Source organism: Cyprinodon variegatus, unplaced genomic scaffold (assembly GCF_000732505.1).
Source record: "Cyprinodon variegatus isolate N-32 unplaced genomic scaffold, C_variegatus-1.0 Scaffold79, whole genome shotgun sequence".
Lineage (NCBI taxonomy): Eukaryota > Metazoa > Chordata > Actinopteri > Cyprinodontiformes > Cyprinodontidae > Cyprinodon > Cyprinodon variegatus.
The window spans coordinates 1711336-1717589 of NW_015150532.1; the positions used below are offsets into that span (position 1 = coordinate 1711336).

A 6254-nucleotide genomic window follows, 5' to 3' on the forward strand; every position below is an offset into this window, starting at 1 on the left:
AGGCAGCCCCATTGGTTAGCGGGGTCGCTGTTAAAGCCAATCGATGTGCTGGCGGAGTCGTGAAGGGGAACGAGCGCGAGCGCGAATGGGACAAATGGAAGCTGATAAAAAGGGGCGCGTGCCTCGGTTGGCTCGCGGCGGGACGGACGGTGGAAAGCAGAGCGACAGCAGCGGTAAGAGGAAACGCACGCGCTCCAGCAGCTCTCATTGGAAATGACTCAAATATCGCCAGTCGGAGCGTTTTCTTCCAACTTATTCTATTTACTAAATTGTTTTTATTTTTGCCCAACAGCCTCGAGCTCAAGACGTTTCTTTTAATTTTGAAGTGAGCCAGCGTTTCCAGAGAGAAAACGGTAAAATCTTATTTTTTTCAAAAGATTTCCTTCTTTTTTGTTTTCGTTGTTGTTTGGTAAATGACGTATATAATTAGTCATGTTTTGATGTGTTTCTCCTCCTTATCTTTGTTTCCACTTTGCGGTGGAAGCATCTCTCTTCCTTTCTACAGTTCCGTTTCATTGTGTGTCGAGTTTTAAAGACTTTTCTTCACCAGTGATAACAGGACAATTGCATTTTTGTTCTCTTTTTGATGTAATGATGAGATCAAATCGAGTTTGAAAAGATTATAAAATGCACTTTAGGTTTCAGACAGGTTGAATAAAAAAAGGGGAGGGAAGAAACATTTGAATGAAAGATCAAAAGCCAAGGAAGCTCTTCAAACTGTCTTCTGCCATTAGACAATCAGTTAGTTTATTTAGCAATGAGGGACCAGACCATTGAGTTTAACCTAAAGGTCACTCTGATGCATTAGGAAGTAACAATGGAGCTAGAAAACCTGCATCTATTTAATGTATCCACTCAGAATAAGCAGGAAAGTCTTTGTCACTTTCTCTATTAAGTGTTTTAAATGTTTTAAATAGGGGTAAATAGTCCCCACTACAGCTTAGAGGCATTATTTACCATCTGTTCTGGTGTTTGAAATGTAAAGTGCATCTCGGATGGACTAAACCAGTGGATGAGTGACTGTGTGCCACAATGTGATCTGGTTCATCACAATGTCGCCTCCAACAGCAGATCAATCGAAGCATGAAAGTGGGGATTTATAGCTGATGCTTGACACAAGAGTTTATCTGCTGTTTCTACTGCAATGACTGAGACAGAAACTACATCCTCTTTAACCTCCAAGGTTGAAGGGTATGTTAATAAAGCTTTCAGGATCTGTAAGCGTTATAAATAAAAGCTTTATTCTTGATGCTTATTTTTTGAGATTGAGATTAAAAACCTCTTTTTCAAGAGGTCATTCTCGTTCTTCTTATATTTACGTCATAAAAATGACACAATAATAAAAAAATGTTACAAGTCTCAATTTAAACAAAAGAGAAACATTAGAATGAAAGATCAAAAGCCAAGGAAGCTGGTTTGCTCTTCAAACTGTCTTCTGCCATTAGACAATCAGTCAGTTTATTTAGCAATGAGGGACCAAACCATTGAGTTTAACCTAAAGGTCACTCTGATAGAGAGATAGATGGATTAGGAAGTCAAAATGGAGATAGAAAACCTGTATCTATTAAATGTATCCACTCAGAGTAAGCAGGAAAGCCTTTTTCACTTTCTCTAATCACAATAAAAAAATTTTTTTTACAAGTCTCAATTTAAACAAAAGAGAAACATTTACTAACAAATCAAACCAAACATTAATGATGGTGAGGGAATGTAGGGAGGGTATTATAGAGTATTATAGCCTGACGTAGTCCTACTCAATTCTAGTCAGAATATGAGTCTGATACTGCTCCATAGAGCTGTGATTATGGGGCGTGTTTCGAACAAACCAGGAAAAAAAATGCCTCTGCACTCAATTGGATAGACCTACAACCAATAAGAGCAACGGAGTGCGTGACGTATGTTAAGCGACGCACAGTTGTTGTCAACAAAAATCAAAGCGTGCAGTTGCACGCCTAGAATAGGAAGATGAGCGTGAACGATTTTTGCCGGTGTTGCAAAAAGAACCTGAGGATACAAGGAGTCATTCAACACACGAACCCCATTTTTAAGAAAAACAGTAAAGGCGATTGCACATACAATCAAGTTCTCCGTTTAGGATTACAATTCTACAAAACGTCAAATAAATCGCATTGCATTTGTCGGTCCAGTCAGAACGTTATAACACGGATGGAACGCGACATGCTTGTGTTAAAAAAATGGGCAGACGACGAAGGAGACCTGCTGGAAGAACCGTCTTCATGCCTTGATCGCGTTTCTCTGTTCCTCTTTTAAAATTTATTTGCTGTCGATATCTTCTAGAACAGACCTGGTAGCAGAATCTACACACCTCAACTCTCCAGCGGCAGCCATTGTTGTCACCCAAGCGCGCTTTGGTGACGTGGTTTATTACGTTACTGTTGATCATATGTCCATCATCGTATAAAGCCCGCCCTGACAATTTGATTGGCCAGCCAGATATTGGGCGAGCATACTTGCGCTACTATTGAGCAATGCCAGACCGAACTTCCCGACCTCAAATGTTGTGGGCGGGACTAAGTTCGGAATGGCATCCAGGCTAGGAGTATTAGGGCAAGGCTAGAGAATTTTTTTTCTTGTATTTCGAGAATAAAGTCGTAACATTACGAGAATAAAGTTGAAATATTACGAGAATAAAGTCGTATAATTACGAGAATAATGTCGTAACATTTCCTCATTTTAGGGAAGAAAGTACTTCTTGTAGTAGTTGTCATAAAATACAACTTGTTTCTCATAATTTTAGGACTTTATACCCTTAATATTACGACTTTATTCTCGTAATTTTATGACTATTCTCATTGTGAGTTTTTTCTCGTAAATTACGACTTTGTTCTCATTATTTTACGACTTTATTCTCGTAATTTACGATTTTATTCTTAGAATTTACGACTTTATTCTCGTAATGTTACGACTTTTTTTATTTTATGACTTTATTCTTGTAATATTACGACTTCATTCTTGTAATTTTTAGATTAGATTAGATTAAGTTTTACAACTTTATTCTGGTAATGTTACGACTTTATTCTTGTAATGCTACAACTTTATTCTCGTAATTTTATGACTTTAGTCTCATAATTTACGATTTTATTCTCATAATTTACGACTTTATTCTCATAATGTTACAACTTTTTAAAAAATTTTATGACTTTATTCTTGTAATATTACGAATTAATTCTTGTAATTTTTTGGTTAGATTAGATTCAATTTTACAACTTTATTCTCGTAATGTTACGACTTTATTCTTGTAATGTTACAACTTTATTCTCGTAATTTTATGACTTTATTCTCGTAATTTTAAGACTTTATTCTTGTAATTTTAAGACTTTATTCTTGTAATTTTACAATTTTATTCTTGTAATGTTATGACTTTACTCTCGTAATTTTACGACATTATTCTCGTAATTTTACAACTTTATTCTTGTAATGTTACAACTTTATTCTCGCAATTTTACAACTTTATTCTCTTAATCTTATGACTTTATTCTTAAAATAGAAGAAAAAAAATCTCTAGCCTAGCCCTAAAACTCCGTCGTATGTATGCACATATTGGCTAATGCTAAAACAGGAGCTGATCTATCAGTCAACCTCTAGTCTGGACTTTGACTGGACCATTTCCGCACATTCACTTCATTTTTATTAGCCATTCTATTTAGGACCTCATTGATTTTGCAAATTTTTTTTTAGATATATGTGTTTTTTCAACCAATATGGTGGTTTTATTTAGATGTTTCTCTACATTGATCAAAGCAAAGTTTTGTTGGGCTCAATTGCACAACGGCACAAGAGTAAGCAAGATTATCTGCCATATGTTGGGGCATAAATAAGGTCCGGTCAGTCAGTCTAGTATCAGGTGGGTTTAAGAGGCATTTTTCGCACCATTATTATTATTATTATTACATCTGCAAAGAGAGGTCCTAGTCCACCATTGCGTAAGGGACCCAACAGGTTTCAGTGACGGGGCCCCTAAGAAGTCAGGGGCCCCTAAGCAACTGCAGTCTCTGCTTACCGATAGTTAAGCCATTGGTTTAGCTACTCTATAAAGCTTGAAACTTAACGCTGATCTAGAGATTTTGAATTGAAAATACTTCCTGGATGGGAAGCGAAACGTCTTCAAACTTGAAAACCATGCCTAGTGTTTTTTTTTTTTTTTTTACTTTTTCGGAATAGAAAGTACCCGTATAAGCAAAAGCTTAAAGCTAACAACTACATAGACATTCTGACGTCAAATAAAGTGATTTCTTTTTTTTATTATTTTGCCACCCATCTGCCGACCATTTCATCTTGTTAAAGGTCAGGGCAGACCTGGACAAACCAATGGGAGAATAATTATGAATTATTTTTAAATGATAACAGTAATAATTAGTGTTTTTAAAAGTGGTGAATCTTAATTGTTTAGTTAAAGCCTTTGATTTGAGGGAACTTTCGTTTGTTTCCAATTGGAAAACGATTTCAACCTTTTGATTTTTAGACTGATATTGCAACGATCTTCGTCTGGTTGAAATTCTTTTTAGTTTTACTCACTTTTGAATCAGTTAAACAACAGAACTTCAGCAGTTTCCCTTGAAGCCGGCCCCCCAAAGCATTTGTGTCGCCTGCGCGTGTTGGGCGGGTAGGATCCCAACAGATCGTTGCGCTTTTATTCTCAATGCGTGTTGAAACAACACAGCACATCCAGCTGCTGTTCCCAAAGCTTTTCCAGACTGATGAGTCAGTGATTGGCTGCTTGGTGGAGCTAATGCTGATGTGACTGACTGCTGCGCTGCCCGTTTCTTTCCGAGACTGTAGATGGTTTAGCCTGCGGTTGATGTGTACATGCCCTGTCTGTGTAAGACAGACTGGTTTGTTTGTCAGTGTGGGAACTGTGGAGATCATTCAGCTGGCACTGAATAACACAGAGCATTCTGTCATGTTTGCTTCTTTGTCTGTGTCATTTAACTGTTGGTGTTCTTCTCATAGGGGCCTTTTCTATCAAACCGGTTCTATTAGTTAACTGGTGGTATTGCTGACAAAGCAACAATTCTCTGTGTTTCAACTGAGACAAATCCCCTGGACCAAGCAGCGATAAAACACTGCTCTCCCAGCTCAACAAATGTCTTGTTCAGAAGCTAGGTAGGGGCGGGCTCATACAGACCAGCAGCCAATCAAAACAGAGGGGGCGGCATGTTTAAAACTCAGTGAGAATGAAATGTTCGAGCCTCAGAAGAAAATAAGCTTTTCTGATTTTCACCATCTTAGAGTGAATGTGGAATAATGCAAGGGTTCCTAAGTTGGGGTTGCAAGATTGTTTTCAGCCAACATGATCTGATCTATCTGGTGAATCTAATATTGGCTAAAGCTATGTTCACACTGTAGCCTGAAGTGACCCAAGTCCGATTTTTTGGCCCAAATGCAACCTGTATCTGATCTTTTCATGGCTGTCTGAACAACACAGATCTGTATTTTTCCATTGTGACACAGGCCACTTGGCTATGTGGTCCTGAATCCGATACGAATCTGTTCTTTTCAAATGCGACCTCTGTCTGAACGGCCAGGTCGCATTCGTCCGACCTGAACCCCACTAATACCCGACAAAGGTCACTATTCTGGGTCTTGCTATGAAGAAGCGGCAAGAAAAACAACAACCATGGCGGAAAGCAGTATTTATGTTTAACCATCTTGAAAAGATTGTGTCTTTATGGTAGGGAAAGATTGCTAGATGCACTACAGCGCTACCATCCATGCTTCCTTCTGTAAACACAGAGCACGCTAGCCTGTGATGTCATTGCATCCTCTACTGCGCATGCGGGACACTTGCATTGTAAGACTGCAGTTCACACAGGAGATCACATACAAGTCGCATATATTTGGAAATTGAACGGCAACGCAAAAAAATCGGATTTCACAAAAAAAATCGGAATTGAGCATCAAGGCCTGGAGTTTGAACGTAGCCATTAATCTTTTAAAACCCATTTTTACCAGCAGGTGGAGCCATTGCACACAGCTCCAAGCCGCCACCAAAAGTTCCAAACCCCACAGCTCTGGAACTGCAATTTTCTGCATTTGTGGTTGACATGATGTAGAACAAATATAATTAGGGCTGCAACTAACGATTATTTTAACAATTGATGAATCGGCCGATTATTTTTTCGATTAATTGATGAATCAGACAAAAAAATATTTTTTATATTAACCTCTATATTCCAAAATAAACATTTTAGACAGAACAAACAAGCACACAAGTACAGGTTGCTCATTAACTG

At 38.1% G+C, this 6254-nt stretch overlaps 1 long non-coding RNA gene across 1 annotated transcript in view; it reads left to right on the forward strand.

The window, feature by feature from the left end:
• Positions 1–6254, forward strand: part of LOC107083636 — a 10264-nt gene continuing 4010 nt past the window's right edge. Inside the window, exons 1-2 of the long non-coding RNA XR_001481187.1 lie at positions 1–173; positions 293–353. This is a non-coding gene — a long non-coding RNA (uncharacterized LOC107083636). The remainder of the gene's footprint in view (positions 174–292; positions 354–6254) is intronic.